The sequence below is a fragment of the Magnolia sinica genome, chromosome 12, assembly GCF_029962835.1.
Source record: "Magnolia sinica isolate HGM2019 chromosome 12, MsV1, whole genome shotgun sequence".
NCBI classification, from domain to species: domain Eukaryota; kingdom Viridiplantae; phylum Streptophyta; class Magnoliopsida; order Magnoliales; family Magnoliaceae; genus Magnolia; species Magnolia sinica.
Window position 1 is genome coordinate 7,399,894 of NC_080584.1, and position 18,109 is coordinate 7,418,002.

The 18,109-nt window shown below is 39.7% G+C and overlaps 1 non-coding gene across 1 annotated transcript; it reads right to left on the reverse strand.

The window, feature by feature from the left end:
* Positions 1–16,060: 16,060 nt before the first annotated feature.
* On the reverse strand, positions 16,061–16,166 carry LOC131222151 (small nucleolar RNA R71). The gene has a single exon (XR_009159859.1). It is a non-coding gene; the product is annotated as a small nucleolar RNA R71 (small nucleolar RNA).
* Positions 16,167–18,109: the final 1,943 nt, after the last annotated feature.

An 18,109-nucleotide genomic window follows, 5' to 3' on the forward strand; every position in this document is an offset into this window, starting at 1 on the left:
CCATCTGTCTTTTCAGATCATTTTAAGATATTGTAAAAAATATGAAGTGGATCCAATTATCAGGTGGGCCATATTATAGGAAAAGGTGGTGATTGAACTCTCTACCATTAAAAACTTCTTAAGGCACAACTGAATGTTTCCGTAGTGTTTATTTTCCATCCAATCCGTTGATAAGGTCACCTAAGCCTGGATGAAGGGAACAAACATATATAAGCTTGACCCAAAACTTCTATGGCCCAATAGTGGTCAATCATCACTGTTTCTTATGATATGGCCAACCTGATAATTGGATGTACTTCATTATTGGGATAGTACAGTAAAATGATCTGAAAAAATGGATGGACGGTGGAAATATAGAACACATACATCATAGTGAGCCCCATGGTAAGGGCCACACCTTCTTGGGTGAGTCCGGGGTCTCACCTAATCCGCTCCCACCAACGTTCAATGACATGGAGTCGTACGCGGATTGGACGCGGCTTTCGCAGGAAGTTCCTGCTATGGAATCTAAGGTGGGGCATACCATGATGCTTGTGTGAAATCTATCCTGTCCATCCATTTTGTAAGATTATTTTAGGACTTGAAACCCAAACCGAGCAAGATCCAAGACTCAAGTGGGCTGCGCTAAAGAAACAAGTGGCAACAAAATTCCTGCCGTTGTAACGTTCCTGGAGTCGACAGTAATGTTTATATGACATCTATACGGTGTATAATCGTCATTCATATTGGGATGAAATGCAAACACAAATATTATCATGACTCAAAGTTTATGTGGCCACATGAATATTTCAGCTGTTGATGTTCAATACTCACATTTTTCGCCCATCTTAGTATTTGATACGGTTTATTTTTGGCTTTATATCTTAAAATGAGCTCACAAAATTGATAAATGAAATGAATTTCTCAAAAACATCACCTCGACCCTACCTAAGTTCCCAGTGCAGGTACTTCCAGTGAAAGGCTTTCGCAGGGAAACTCTGTCCACGCGGATTAGCTACTGACAGGTAATGGAAACGGATTGGCTACTCCCCCAGCCACCGGCCATGGGATGGTGGTCGGTGCTCTATGGGCCCACTATGGTTTATGTGTTTCATCCATTCCGTCCATCTATTTTTATAGATCATTTTATGGTATGAAAGAAAAAATGAGGAATATCTCAATCTCAAGTGTACCACGTTACAGAAGCAGTGTTGAATGAACGTTGACCATTGAAAACGTTTTGAGGCCATAAAAGTTTTGGATCAAGTCGATACTTATTGTTTCCCTTCATCTGGGTCTTTACTACCTAATCAATGGATTGGATGTCAAATAAACAGTACAGTGGCTTGAGGATTTTAATGGTGGATATCCAATATAAATTTTATGTTCCTTGTAATGTGATTGGCCACGTCATCAGCAATAAAAGATTCCGATTCTAACAAATATGTAGTTTCTAGAAATCATATTATTTCTTAATAGATATTCAAGCTGTAAAAAAGATGGGCCCCATCATAAGGATAACTGGATAACCCAGCACAAAAGTCAGGTCCTCGAGGTGGACTGGCCTGTGTTAAAAACGATGGGCAGGTGAGATTAGGCATGACAGGCTGTCCGATGAGTGGTCCAGCCCGCAATCAGCGATGTGGGTAAGACTCGGACCGTAGGGCCCACCTGAATGTGTTCATGTATATCCATGCCGTCCATTTATTTTTACAGCTTATTTTGGTATACTTTCTTATCAGGAATTGCAAACCAGTTGAATGAAATCAGGGCCAGAAGACGATGGAAGGTTGCTACACAATCAAGTCTACTTCCTTATCTCGAATCCTTGACTCTTCAATCACTGTTCTTTTGTTTTCAGTCGGCCGACAGCAGGCGCCTGCCTTTGCTTTTGCATTGACTCCGCATTTCTTGTGGGTGCAAAAGGTAATCAACAGCGTCATGCTTATATACATTGCCGTGATTCTTTTTCCAACAACAACGTCATGCTTACGTACATTGCCGTGATTCCTTTTCTTGGGCCACAAATTGAAGGGTTAAGATTGTTCTGCTGATGAGGCTTGGTCCATCTGTTGTAGGACCCAACAGACCAACAGTCTGGAACGGTGAGCCGTGCTCCACTTGTAGATGGAACGCAGGAATTCCGAGCACGACCGTGGCACACCACATAATTTACTTGCCAACTCAACAACTTTCATTGCACCACTAATCAAATCTCACCACATCACATCAGATAGCCCTGGGTTGAAGGTGCATATATCCAAATTCACTTTGGCTATTTGGTTTGTGGGATTAAATAGTATGGAATTGTTTTAAATGGAATTAACACTATTATTCTAGGTGATTACATGTATAGAAATGCCACTGAATTTTGACTGTCCAATATCAGGTTTGAGATCAAATTCTTCCTTTGCATTTGGGGACCATAGAATTATAATTAAATAGACAACAAACTGTAGGCTGATTGCACACGTACGCAACTCGAATATCAAGTGTAAAGGATGCATATATATAGGTAGAGCAGATAAAGCGTCCCGTAAATATAATTCCTGAATTAATTTAATTCTTTTTATCATTTTCAAATACTACATGAAATTCATACAGTGCAAAATGCAATTTCATACCATCTAATCCTATCTAATCCAACTTTCCAAATAATCTCATTGATAAATACATCCTAACCATTTATTTGTAACTACTAAATGAACGGTAGAAGGTAAATTAATTAGTGGTCCAAATTTAAGGGGGAAAATTATGATTTTCAGTGCAATTATTCCGGTAATATGCTCCAATCACAGCTGGGTTGGAGATATGTTTGATATGGGTTGATGTACAACCATGGATGGAGGAGTCACTATCATATTTTAAACGATGGGAAACCAACACTGAAGCTTCCCAAATGAACCAAGAGCTGGGTCAGAGGTACGGATGATACAAGAGTCATTCCCATGATTTAAACGGTGGTAAACCAACACTGGAGTCTTCGCACATGGCAGAAAATTCCGTGCCCCTGTTGGCTACTCCTTGTAATGTCGCGTAATATACTGTTTTCGTTTTTCTGGAAATTCATTTAGCTTCTGTTGCGACGCACTAGGGCCCACATTCCAAGTGGTCCGATGATCGGCACCATCCAAGTTGTGAAATTTATACTTTGTGGGTCACTATTAAAAAAAATACGCTGAATGGATGAATATAGAGATGACTTAGAACAAGGAAAAGAACATTTTCAATGGCTTGCATTCAACTCCAAAAATCAAAGGTTAGGATCATTCCTGAAACTTGGTTATGGACTAATAACGTATTTATGGTAGTAAGGAGAATATGGACAGTTTAAATCATGGGACCATCTCACCATGTGGGCCACCGTAGGGGACGACATACGGTGGATCCTTTGTTGCGGCAGTGCCAAGATGATAGGTCGGGCCAACCTCGGTCACTTTTCCGTGATCCAGAATCCGTTCCCTCACGGCTTTACAAGAGAATCCACGTGTCGGATAGTCAAGCTTCGCAGAAGTTGGGCCCACGTTGATGTATGTACGGTATATCCACACTGTACACCCCTTTTTCTAGCTCATTCAAGAAAAGATCCTAAAATTAAATGAATTAGATCCAATTCTCACGATAGGAAGCAGTAGTGATTGAATGGCCGCCATTAAAAACTGTCTAGAGCCCTCCATATTATTTATTTGACATCCAACTTACGGGCAAAAAAACAAATATAAGCTGTATTCAAAACTGGATACTTACTCTTTCTCGGTTGGTAGACTCTAAGGAGTTTCAACAGCCGGTCAAGGGTTCAAGTATCCATAGGTGGTGAATTCCACTAATTTCAGTGTGTAGGGGTGTGTGTGCATGAGTTAATATATATATAAATTTTGTTCGCCATAATAAGTTTATAATGGTCAATCATCACTTTCTCCTACGTCTGCCTGCTATTTTGACATGCTTCGTTTGGGGACGCCAGGGACTCACCTCCGCTCTTGACATGCTTCGTTTGGGGACGCCAGGGACTCACCTCCGCTCTGGACCATTACTTGTTAAGTTTCACATTTTTAATGGCTTAGGGGGTGTTTGGCTCACGGCATTGGGCGAAGGATTAGGTGAGAAGGGATTCAAAAAAATGTAACGGTTACAAATAGTAGAGATTGTCTGCTGTTACTATGGGATAAGCCTAATTCTATGATATGTGTAAGAAGTGGGATTCACTTTTTAGTCTGTTGTACAATGAATAGATATATCCACCATCATTTCAAACTATTGAGAATAACACATATGTGTTATATACTAACCGTTCATTTATTTTGTAACCTCATATTATGGCAGATCCAAAACTTATGTGGCCCCAAAGAAGTTTTCAACGGTAGGTGTTCTATCTCTGCCGCTTTCTATGGTGTGGTTCACTTGAGCTTTAGATCTATCTGATTTTTTAGCCCATGCTCTAAAATGATCTCAAAAAACGAGTGGACAGTGTGGATATAGCCCACACATCTTGGTGGGACCTATACAACTTGCTAACATTGAGTGGAATTGACACAGTACCAAATGCAATTTCATCTAATCTAATTCCAAGTTTTTCCATTCTTCTCAAACATTGCGTGGAATTGGAACGGGGCCAAATGCAATTCCGTTGCACTTTTTTTTACACATGCACACACACCCCACACCCTCATGCTGGTGGAATTTCCCACCTAATCTCATTTAATATCATGCGTTAAATGCTCCCTTAAGTTTTAAAGTAAGCAGTTGTTTGACATAGTATTAAAGTAAGAGTTTCGAAAAACTTTATATGTTTCTGTGTAGAGTATCTCATGTATAAAAAATAAATTTTAAAAAATAAAAAATAAAAAAAATAAAATAAAAATAAATAAAAACACCTCATCACACAGGCAGGTGATTATCCTCGACGAAGCCAAACATATGGAACGACTCTTTTATGATCATGAATTCAATAGACAAGATATGTCTTGACATTCACCCAAAAGACTTTCAAATTCGTTTGCGCTGACAATTTCAGTGGCTTGATTATTATTTATTTTCAGCATTCCTTAACCACCAAAACCGTACGTCAGGTCTAGTCAATGTCAGCCACTCAAATCATTTAAACAAAGTAATTACAACACGCCAAAAAAATTAAATAAAAAAAAAATTAAAAAAGAAGAAGAAGAAGAAGAAGAAAAGAAAAACCAAACCAAACAATATAAATCATCCTAACTCAGACCCAATGACCTACACTACCATGGAGCTAAACAACCAACTTCGAGCAATCAAACCAGCCTTTCATTGACGAAAACGATTATCTAACACTTAGATCTTATTACGGGGTCCAACACCTTTTGGTTGTCCAACAAATGACACGTTAGAGTATAATTAGGCAGCCTCACTGTTCTGGTGGGCCACATTGTACAAAGTAGTTTTCACCCATGACGTGAAATGACCGGAGTTTTAGACCTATATGAAGATTGAAATACTCCCACAATTTTCAGTCTTCTTTGTGCCCATTGCTTGGGTACTCTGGAAAGGTTTGGATGAAAACTAGATTTAGGTCACGGATACTAGGTTATCAGCACATGATTAGTGAAGTCTAGATTTGTGGGGCCCACATGATCTTCTGACCCCATTTCTTTCATCTAATGATAACTAGTTATATTAATGAGATAGCTTAAAGGTAAAATTCTAGAAATAAAGGCCAGGTAATCTACTTTTGGCTAGTATTTTCATGATCTCTCTTCCATGTAATCTCCTTATCTCCTTTGTTTTCACACGGATTATTTGGGTAGGTAATCCACAAGAATATTTAATTGTTAGATTAATGGATTTAACACAAGAATATTTAATTGTTAGATTAGTGGATTGCTTGATGGATGGTTTTTTATATTTAATATCAATCTCAAAATAGCATATTATTTTAAAAATAAAGGTATAGGTTATTTCATATCAATGTATGTGTTTACCAAAGTAGGTTTTAAAAAATTACTCAGTGCTAAAATCCAACTATTATTTTAGTTACCAACTTATTTTAACCATAAAATTCTTTTTTGTATCCAAAGAGCTCCTAAGAAACAAACCTTGAAACTCGATAGAGTGTGATCAATTATACACACCAGCTGTCTATTTGAGTTCAGACTACAACTTAACACGCACCACATCCTAAGACAATTAAATGCTTACTTTTAAAGCTTGAACTGATAAACCACTACGAATCAATCCCTTTATCTTATAGTTCATGCCTCATATCTCATATGTTAGGACCTCAGTCGAACTCCCTTTATGGGCTCTACATCACATGGGTTTTGCCTCACGTGAGTTACCCATCTCACACAGGTGGAGCCCGCCTCACACGAGCCACCTAACTCACATGGGCCACCTAACGAGGATACCCCTATCTTGCATGGGTCAACCTGCTCAAGCCTGGTGTAAAAATAACCCTGTATTATTAGCTGGTTCAAGAATTAATGTATGCTACATTTATAAATTCTTAGTGCATGCTTATTGCGCATTGCACGCTGAGAGTACCAAATAACTCATTTTTTTACTAATCTTCCGTCCAAAAATAATCTGGCCCTGGGTTTTATACTTAGGTTCCTTGGTTTTGTAATCCATACCATTGAACTGAAGGGTCCTGAATGACTCACACCCAGAGAATAACCGGTGTGGGAGCATCGCCCTTCAACCGTTGGACAGCTAGAGGATTTAGAAAGAGCATACATTGAATTTGAATGGAAGAAGGGCCAATGCTTCGATTGCTCGAAACTTCCAATCCGAGGTCTTTCTGGGCCATTGTCCATGTTAGATAAACAGTCCGGATGTTCAAATTGTAGGCCCCACTTGAATGAAATAATGGCCAAGACCACATATGTCCCTAAGCTGGTAGGGCCCACCTTGATGTATCTATTCTGTATCCATACCGTCCATCCATTTTTCCAGATCATTTTAGTGCATGATCCGAAAAATGAAGAAAATATAAAACTCAGGTGGACCATACTATAAGAACTAAACACCCTACCATTAAATTTTTCTTAAGGTGTACCTTATTGTTTATGCAGTGTTTATTTTCCATCCAATCCTTTGATAAGGTCACATAAGATTGGATGGATAGAACTTAACAAATATCAGCTTGATCCAAATCTTTTGTGGCCCATTAATGGTCAATCACCATTTTTTCTACACTGTGGTCCATCTGATAATTGGATCCCCTTCAATTTTTGGATCATTCTAGAAAATGATCTGGGAAAAATGATGGACGGAGTGGATACAGAATAGACACATCAAGGTGGCCCCCACAGTAAAGGCCGCACCATCTGGGGTGAGGCAGGGTCTCATCTAATCCGCTCCCGTCTACTGCAATAGTTCACCATCGTCTTTGAGCCGTGGTCTCTAATCAACAGGACACGTGATCCAAACCATTGATATAATGGGCCCAGTGTAGATGAAACAGGTAGCCTGCCCGATCCAACGAGACCGACCCGGCTCTGGGCCACGCTTGGACATGGACTGCGTTTGGGCCTCTCATGAATGGCCCAATCAATTTTCAGGTCAGGCTTGGGCTCAAGCCATTTTAGCCCCACCCAACCAAACCTCAACCCTTTACACGTGTGTTATATCCTACAAACATGCCATTCTAATCATAAGTTAGGCAAACGTCTATCTTGAATGCAGACCATTGGTTTATTCCTCTAAAATGTATAAATATTTTGTGCATGCGTGGGTCACTTGATAAACGGATAGATTAAGAAAATTCAAGAGGAAATAGGGGTTTTTTCAATTTCAAGTCAGGTCAGGCCCTGGTCCAACCAAAATTTTCCCATTGGCTTGGTCCTGATATACTAGACATATGACAGGTTCCAACCAGGCTCGGACCTTGGGTCTTAAGTGTCTGGTTGGGCCTAGGCCTTGCCTGACTAAGGCACATTGCTACCATTATGGAGTTCAATGAAACAAAATATCTTACATGGAAACATCCTGACCTTTCAATAGGTGGCCGATGTGATCCACTTATCAACTAGCTGGCAGAGTTTCTCTCAGGTTGAGTCTTGTTTGAGTCGCACTGACTCAGCGAGTTTTTTGAGCAATAAATCTTCTTTGAAACTAGAGCTTGGCATCCAGTTGAGTCAGACTAGGTTAGACCTGACCCTACCTGACCAGTTTTGAAACACAAGTAACCCAAACTCAACCTTACTCGGTACCGAGTCCGGCATCCATGATGCAACCTAGCTCGACCTGGATTCTTTATGCATTTGTTGTAACCTACAAATATGCTATTTTAATCCTTAGGCAAACATCTATCTTGAATGTAGACCTAGTTTTCATTCCTCTAAATTGTGTGTGTGTGTGTGTGTATTGAGAGGAATGCTCATCTGCGCACCTTCCTACATGAGCGCCTGTGAGCACATTTGCACACGTGCAGCAGAAGAATGATCTAGATCACTGTACAATGAGCCATTCACATTGATGAAAATGTGCAGATGGCAGCGTGACTCTAGTTCCTCTACTACCGTGGCACATGGGATGTTGGGGAGTCGCGAAAACACACAGAGAGTCGAATCTACTTCCCAACATTATTTATGATATTACTGTTGGGATTTGTGTTGCGGAATCATGCATATTTGGATTTAGGATAGCAATCTAAGAGCACCAAGCAATCATAAGAGAACACAAAGATTTAACGTGGAAAATTCTTTCGAGAAAAAATCACGGCACAAAGCGACAGATCTTCACTATGAAAGCAGAAGTTACAAAGAGAAAAAGATTTACCCGATTCGAACAGCTTCGAATCTCACCCTTGCTACACCCTTTGATAACCTTAGAACCCTTTTAAAAACCCCTGGAATCCTTTTAGAATGCCCTAAAATACTTTAAAATAATCCTAAGGAATCCTATTTATAGTTTAGAAAACCCGACTTATGCAACGACTTTGGAATAGTTTGGAAACCGCCTCAAATTTACGTAATTCACGTGCAGTCTGTGTAACCTTCAACTAGTTGAGCCAGTCTCTTGACTGGTTGAGCATCTCAGATCTCCAAGATTTAAGACACCTATTTAACAACAATCTCCACCATGTCTTTAATCTTTAACCGTGTAGCTCCTTTACCTCTTCTTTTATCTCCGTGTCGCATTATAACTTCAATTAACGCTTGTTGTGCACACTCCGTCCTTCTTTTATGCCATCGCCAAGCCCAGAGAAGTTATAACCTTAGTGAGCATGTCAGCTGGATTCATGCTGGTGTGAATCTTCTCCAGTGTTACGCCTCATTCCTTAAGCACCTGTCGGATAAAATGATGACAAATATCAATGTGTTTAGTACGAGAGTGATAAACAGAATTTTTAGCCAAATTGATAGCGCTCTTGTTATCACGGTTAACTAACACGGTCTCTTGCTGAAGTCCTAACTAATTTATCATGCCTCTTAACCAAACATCTTCCTTAAATGCTTTTGTCACTGCCATATACTTTGCTTCGGTCGTGGAAAGAGCCACCATGGACTAAAGCTTCAACATCTAACTAATTGCTCTACCTGCTAATACAAATGAGTATCATAAAGTAAACTTTTTGAAATCTATACTGCTTGCGTAGTCTTAATCCACATACCCTGTTAACTTTGTTCATGTCTTCTCAAAAGTTAAGATGTCGTCTTTTGTACCTCGAATGTATCGAAGTAGCCATTTCACCGCTTCCCAATGTTGCTTGCTGGGGTTTGACATGTATCTGCTCACAACACCGACTGCCTGTGAAATATCTGGTCTCGTACAGACCATGACATACATTAAAGTGCCAACCACATTCGAATAAGGCACATGAGACATAATCTGTTTTTCTTCATTTGATTTAGGACATTATTCTAAGAAAAACTTGAAGTGATTCATGTAGGAAACACTTACTGGTTTTGCCTGATCCATTCTATATTTGGTCAGAACCTTTCAAGGTATTCTGCCTGTGATAACCAAATCCTGCTCCTCTTCCTGTCTCTATGAATATCTATGCCGAGAACGCTTTTTGCAGCCTCAAGATATTGCATCTTAAATGTCCCTGATAACTAAGTCTTAAGTATGTTGATTTCAGACATATCATGATTGGCGATCAACATATCATCAACATATAATACTAAGATGATGAATTTTTCATTACCCAGTATCTTGTAATAAATACAGTAATCATATTCACTCCGAGTAAATTTCTGACTCAACATGAAATAATCAAATTTTTTATACTACTGCCTAAGCGACCGTTTCAATCCATACAATGACCTCATTAACTTGTAAACTTTTTGTCCATTTAATTTCGTAGCCCTTTGGTTGCTTCATGTAGATCTGCTCTTCCAACTCCTCGTGTAGGAATGTAGTCTTGACATCCATTTATTCCAGCTCAACATTATATTCGGCAATCAGTACCAACACGAATCTGATAAACACCTGCTTAACCACTGGCACGAATATCTCTATGAAGTCGATCCCTTCTCTCTGAGCATAATCCTTCGCTACCAACCTCACTTTGTATCTATCATGTTTCTTTTTAAATAACCACTTGCATCTGATCACTTTTCAGCCTAATGGAAGCTCCACCAGCTCCTATGTGTGATTTTTGTGCAACGAGTCCATCTCATCGTTTATAGCCGCCTTCCACTTTTCTACATCAGGCTCATTGAGAGCCTTCTGAATAGTAAATGGGTCTCCCTCATCTGTAACGAGGGCATATGCAATATTAGAGTCGTCCTTGTATCTTGCCGGTAACATGTGATCACACGATGGGTTTCTTCTCATAAGTGCTTGCTCCACCTGATCTTGTATCTTTATCTGCGCATCTGTCTCTACCTAAGTATCATCTGTATTCATCTGAACGTGTACGATCAACTTTTCTGGTTCCTCTTGCTCCTCTTGATCATTCTTACGAAATAGGGAGCTTTCATCGAATCTGACATCATGACTAGTGATGACCTTGTGTGTGACCTTGTCAAATAACCTTTAACATTTCACACCAATACCATAGCCAACAAAAATATACTTTTTGGCTCTATACTTTAGCTTATCTCTCTCAACTGATGCTATATGAGAGTAAATCTTACAACCAAATATGCGCAAATCTAAGTACTCGACCTTATGATCACTCCATACTTCCTTTGAAATTTTACATTCAATTGTCGTTGAAAGAGATTGGTTCACCAAATAGCAAGTCGTGTTAACGGCCTCAGTCCATAAGTCCTTTCGCAACGCAGCATTATATAACATGCTTCGGGCCATCTCCAAGAGAGTCTGATTCATTCGTTCAACCACACCATTTTGCTCGGGCGTGTGGCGTACTGTGTTATGCCTAATGATCCCTTCATCTTTGCAATATTCATTAAACCCAGTGGAAGTAAATTTTCCACAATCGTCAGTCCTTAAAACTTTTATTTTTCGCCTTGACTGATTTTTTACCATTATTTTTCATTATTTGAATATGGTGAAAACTTCAGATTTACGTTTCATGAAGTAAACCCAAACTTCCCTAGAGTATTCGGCAATGAATGAAACAAACCATGATGACCCCCTAATGAAAACCTCTGATGATGATTTCCATACATCAAAGTGCACATAATAGCACTCCCTTACATACATATTTTTTAAATTTAAAAGACAATCTAAATTGTTTACCATATATACAATGCTCGCATATATCTAAATCAAAATTTTAAAAAAATGGAATTAAACATCGATCAAAAAGTACCTTCATGCCCCGCTCGCTCATGTAACCCAGACGTGGAATCTGCAACAGCCGCTACTGCTCCACTTGCTGAAGTGTTCCTAATCAACCTATAAAGGCTTCCGTGTCTCTGCGCTCTCATAACCACGAGTGCCCCCTTTGTAACTTTAAGGACATCTTTGTCGCCAATGAACTTGCACCCTACAGCCTTGAATGCACCAAGAGAAATCAAACATTTCTTCATATCAGGAACGTGCCTAATGTCAGTCAGGGTATGATCCATCCCATCAAATATCTTAATATTTACCGTACCAATAGCCACAACATTACATGCATTGTCATTGTCCATAAAGACCTTTCCACCATTGCATTTTCTATAGTTGGCGAACCAATTCTAATGAAGAGTCATGTGATATGACGCTCCTGTGTCTAAGATCCACCCATCTGCATGATTGTCGTACACATGTCCAACCATGGACACAGACATAACTTTACCATTACTTATCTCTTCATCAGATGTAACAACATTGACTTCCTTAGAATAAGCTGTTAAATTTTCTTTCTTTGCTTTAGGATTGATACAATCTTTCTTCATATGTCCAGACATCCCACAGTTCCAACACCTTTATGAGCTTCGCGGGCTTTTTTTAGTCCTTATTCCAATGCATGATGTGATATCATGTGATGATTGGGTCATTTGAAGACAGATCCAATCCGTTCATTTTCTTCATGGTCCACCATTTTAGTGGGAAGACACAAATTTCGGTCGGATAAGAGTTCTATTTAACCGATGACAACTAATAACAATGACCCTTCACTCCCAACTGTTTTCTTGTAGTGTGGAGCACTTTATTTACGGATGTGATCATTGTTTAGCTCATGACCTTAAATTAAATTCTAAACTATTATGGCTTGGTTTAATTATGTCATTTACATAAAAATCATTAATAATTCTTGAATATTCTTTCTAAGTCTACCAAAGCCCAATATTGGAATCCTAGACCCAAAAGTGACAAAGTATACCCCAAATCATCCAATTATCGTAAATTATGGAAAAATTTCCAAATTGTTAATGTAAACATACTAAAGATACATTGTAAATTGTGAGAATATTGGTGGGTCCTGATTAGTTCATAAGTACCTTAGGCTGTTGAGGGTCAAATATTGCATATCAGACCCAGTTATTGCATGGATTTACAATCATTGATACCGTTTAACAGCCTGATTTAATCATGTTTGTGATGCAGAGTGTATTTACAAGCATGAACTGAAAAAGGGTGCTTAAACCATGAATTTAACACTCTGATGACACCCAAGGCAAGGGACAGACTCCAGGGGACCAAGATCGATGGAATTATAAACCAGGGATCCGAAGAAATCAAGCCATTCACGTTAAAGAGGCCCGAAATTGATGAAAAATGCAAGATCACATAGTTCTCGCCATCTGATTGGCTCAAAACTTTATACATGGCCTGAGGGCCATAAATTAACCGTACATATCAAAATTTAGCCCTCGAATCACTATGGAAGTACCCCAACTGACAGATCAGCCTATAAATTGTTGATTCTGGGCCCTCCTGATATCTGAAACTGTCTCAACTTTGGTCTCGGCGGTTTAAATAAGATGAGAAAACAAATGGATGGATCGGATCTTGCATATACATTACAGTGGGCCCCGTATATATAACGTGTGTACATGAGGTACACACGTGCCGCGGTGCATCGAACCAACTTAGGTGCTGACCCGCACCTTCTTCCTAAAACGGCAACTGTCGTTTTAAGCTGTTGAAACGGATGGACGCTGTCTGTTTTTACGGACGCTAGTGGGCCCCACAGAGCATACATACTGATGATCCAAGCCGTCCATCTTGTAGAGGGCCATGAATTCTTCAAACCCATGCTGAACTTTTGGACCCATGCAAGCACACGTGTGCGATACAGAGGCCATAAGTGGACTGCCCTGCAACATTCAAATTGATGTTTGAATGATTTCTTCTCTGATTCTGAGCCAATGGACATGAAAAACCATCCGTTTCTGACCGAAATTTCGAGGGCAATCTAATGGACGGGGTGGATTTCCTCGAAAACACCTCTGTGGGGCCCACCGATCATGTCAGCGCCGGACGTGCGAAAGGCTACGCACGTCCGCGAAATTAGACTTTCTAGGTAGTTATGGCCCACCATCTTTGATCATATGGCAAATCTGAACCGTCCATCGTGTAGGCCAGCCAAAATACTTCCAAGAGACGCTGATTTTACAGAAATAATGCAAGGAACGCGAGAGTTATGAAGCCCCGAACTCGGCTGCGAAAAGGCTTTCGCTGCGCGTGCGATAGCTTCCCAAATCCGATTTCCACCACTCCAAAAGCTATAAAAAGAGTTCCAAACGTGGAGAAGAGGGTATGCTTGAATAGGGGACGTCAGATAGAGAGAGAGAGAGGCAGAGAGAGAAGTGTTTGGAATTTTTATGTATTTTTCTTCTTTATTTTTCTTCTTTTTCCTATGATTATGTTAGGCTAAATCCCTTAGCTAGGGCTAAGAGGTGAAGCTTGTGGCGTGATGGGAGCTTCTACAGGTTTGATTGAACTGAACTGATTGACTTTATTTTGATTTAAGAAATTCTTTTAGTCATTAATGGTTTGTTGTGATTTAAATTACAGTAGATCTGTGATGGCTTAAATAATTCCTTTCCTTTTATTTTGATGTTCGGAAACCCTGTTGTTTGCCATCGTCTCATAGACATGGTTGGATGATGGAATCCTTCCTAACACTCATACATCTTTTAGTTGGTTATGGATTGGTTTAAGTTCTGTTGTTTACCTTGTCTCTTAGGCATGGATTTGTGATGGAATCATACCTAATTCTTATACCTTTCATCTCTTGAAAACTATATCAAGTAAGTTCAGTATAATATCCATGAAGCAGGCATAAGATCTCCCTGATCTCTACAAGTGGATCCTCTGAATCCCTAGTTCCCTTTCTCTGAATTCTTTAAGTTTAGATTAATATTTCACCATTATTCCTCAAATCACAATTGGTTTAGATTTCATCTTAGCCTTGTTCTAGATCTAGTTATTTTCAGATAACGTACAGGTTTCAGTCCTTGTGGATTCGACCTCGGTCTTACCAAGTTTATTACTACATCACAACCCTGCACTTGGGGTGTGAACAAGTTTTTGGCGCCGTTGCCAGGGATTGACGGCTACGTTTCCTGAAGTTAACTGGTTTTAGGATTAGTTTAAAATTGGAACTTTTCTGATTTTTAGGATTTATTTTAGAATTTTCTAATTCCAGGTTTTTCTTTAATTTTTAGAAATTTTCTATTTAAATAACTTTCTATTTTTAGATAGTTTTCCTTTTTTTAGAAACTAACCCAACTTTCTTATTTTGTAGGATTCTGAGATAGGTTTCTAAATTGGTAATTTCTCTCTTCCTTACTATTTGTAGATTAGGATTCCTTTTTAGTAACTTTCTAATTCTAACTCTTTTAGAATCTAATTTTATTTCCTATTTTATTTTTAGAAATTTTCTATTTTAAGACTTTCTGTTTAGAAACTAACTTTTCTGTTTTGTAGGCTTGTTAGAAATTTCTAATTCGGTACGCTCTTTCTAGATTTCTACTTTCTGATTTAGGAATTCTTCCTTGTTTCTTTTTATTTCTATATTTCTCTTCTTAGGAATTTTATAGGCTTGCTATTCTTAGAAACTAACTTGTTTTGTTCTATGTTGCAGGTTTCAATTTAGGAACTCTAATTTGGTAACTTCCTTCCAACCCTCTTTCTCTTTTTAGATTTTTATTTCCCTTCTTAGGATTAGGTTTAAAATTTGTTTGAGGGCTGCGAGTGTTTCATGCCCAAGTGGGCTCGTGACAACACTCGACGTCTCTTGACTGAAGGAGGATTAGTTGAGGAGTTAACTGTCCATCGTAGGACTAGACACCACTCGAAATCCCCTGAGTTAATTGAGGATATGGCTGAAAATCAACCTCTTCTACCCCAACCTAGGGTAGAAGATCTCCAGGATGAGAATGAGGTGCATTAAGCACCCCTGCCTCATACCTTACGAGATTACTTACAACCGGCGGGGGTGAGTACGCCCTCATGCATGGTTTTTTCTGAGAATGCAGGACATATGGATATCAAGCCAGGGGTGATCCAGCTCCTCCCTAAATTTTATGGGCTTGAGTCAGAGAATCCTTACTTACATTTAAAAGAATTTGACGAGATCATAGCTACCTTATACTTTCTTAACGTGTCTGATGACACGGTCAGGTTGAAACTCTTTCCCTTTTCTTTGAAAGAGAAAGGCAAGACGTGGTTACATTCACTACGTCCTCGATCAATTGGCAGATGGAATGACATGACAAGGGAGTTCATTAAGAAGTTTTTTCCATACCATTAGACGAACACCCTAAGAAAGTCGATCATGAACTTCGCCCAAAGGGAAGATGAAACATTCTCCAATGTTGGGAGCGGTTCAAGGATCTTGTCAGTTCATGCCCACAACATGGTTTTGAAACGTGGCGCATCACGAACTTTTTCTATGATGGACTGACATCTCCCATGCGCGAATTAGTCGAGACGATGTGTAATGGGGAGTTTATGAATAAAGGAGTCGATGAAGTGTGGGATTACTTTGATAAACTTGCTAAGAACACACAAACATGGGACATCTCCCCTAGACCTAGTACTACGTCTAGGCCGACTCATTCCAAGGAAAGGGGTGGAATGTATCTCCTGAGAGAAGACGATAATATTAATGCTAAGGTAGCTAATCTCATTAGGAAACTCGAGGCCATGGAATTTAAGAAGGATAAGGCTAAGGAAATTGTTTGTAGCATCTGTGGTTGCAACATTCATACTACTAAAAACTGTCCAACTATCTCTGCCTTTCAAGAGGTATTAAATGAGCAATCCAATGCTGGAAGCAATTACCAAAGACCTTTCAGTGGGCCCACCTCTAACATATACAATCCTAGCTGGAGAAATCATTCCAACTTCAGTTGGAGGAATGGACAAACCGCTACACCTCAAGGTTACCTAAATCAAAATCCAACTCAAGAGAAACCTCAAGAGGATTCGGTTCTGAAACATTTTCAAAAGCAAGAGCTTTTCAATCAGGGTATGCTACAGGCCTTCCAAGACTTAACAAAAGCAATACAAGGACTTAAGGCTGAAAATACGATTGGGAACAAGGGGAGCTTCCCAGCTCAACCTCTTCCCAATCCTAAACCGCAATATGAAGTTAGCGACCTAAGCTCTTCAAATCAGATGGAGCAAGCTAAATCCATCACCACTCTTAGGAGTGGAAAGATCATTGACAAAACCATTCCGGTTAGGGCCGAAAAGCCTAAGGACCCGAAAGTGGATAAAGAAGATGGATCTAGTCATGCCCCACCAGAGTTAGAACCGGAACCTCAAGGAAAGCCGGTTGCTCCATTTCTCCAACGGTTGGTTACACCAAAATCGCTCTCTAACTCTCAGGATATTCTAGATGTGTTGAAACACGTGAAGGTCAACATTCCACTACTTGATGCCGTGAAACAAATACCTTCATATGCCAAATTCTTGAAAGACTTATGTACGACCAAAAGACGGCAAAATATTCAAAAGAAAATCTTCCTGACTGAGAAAGTGAGTGCCATCCTAAAGCAAGATGTGCCGCAAAAATTCAAAGACCCCGGTAGCCCAACCATATCATGTGTAATTGGGGACCATCGAATTGATCACGCACTTCTTAACTTAGGAGCGAGCGTTAATCTTATCCCCTACTAGGTATATAAACAGTTGGGGTTAGGTGAATTAAAACCCACCTTAACCACACTACAACTTGCTGATCGCTCTGTTCGTATACCAAGAGGGATAATTGAGGATGTGTTGGTCCAGGTTGATCGATTTTACTACCCAGTTGATTTCATCATCCTGGATACCAAACCCATCGGTAACACAAGCACTCAGATTCCCGTCATTCTTAGTCGCCCATTCCTTGCCACTTCAAACGCAATTATCAATTGCAAGAATGGTGTCATGAGTATGTCTTTCGGGAATATGACATTAGAAATGAATATCTTTTTCAACACGGCCAGACGGATAGAGGAAGATGACGATATCCACGATATTAACATGATCGATACTTTCGTGGATGACAGGACACCCCTTACCTTATCCTCTGATCCTCTAGAGACGTGCCTGGCCCACTCCCATGAGTTTGATGATGACATAATTAGGGAGATGTGTGCCATGCTTGATGCGGTACCGGTACTTGAAGTTAACCGGTGGAGGCCACAATTTGAAGAGTTACCCCAAACTGATGAAGTGCCTCTACCGTCTAACCTCAATCCACCGAAGCTTGACCTAAAACCTTTGCCCTCTGATTTAAAATATGCATACTTAGGTAAAGATGAGACATATCCGGTGGTGATTTCTGCCCACCTTAAGAAAGAACAAGAGAGTATGC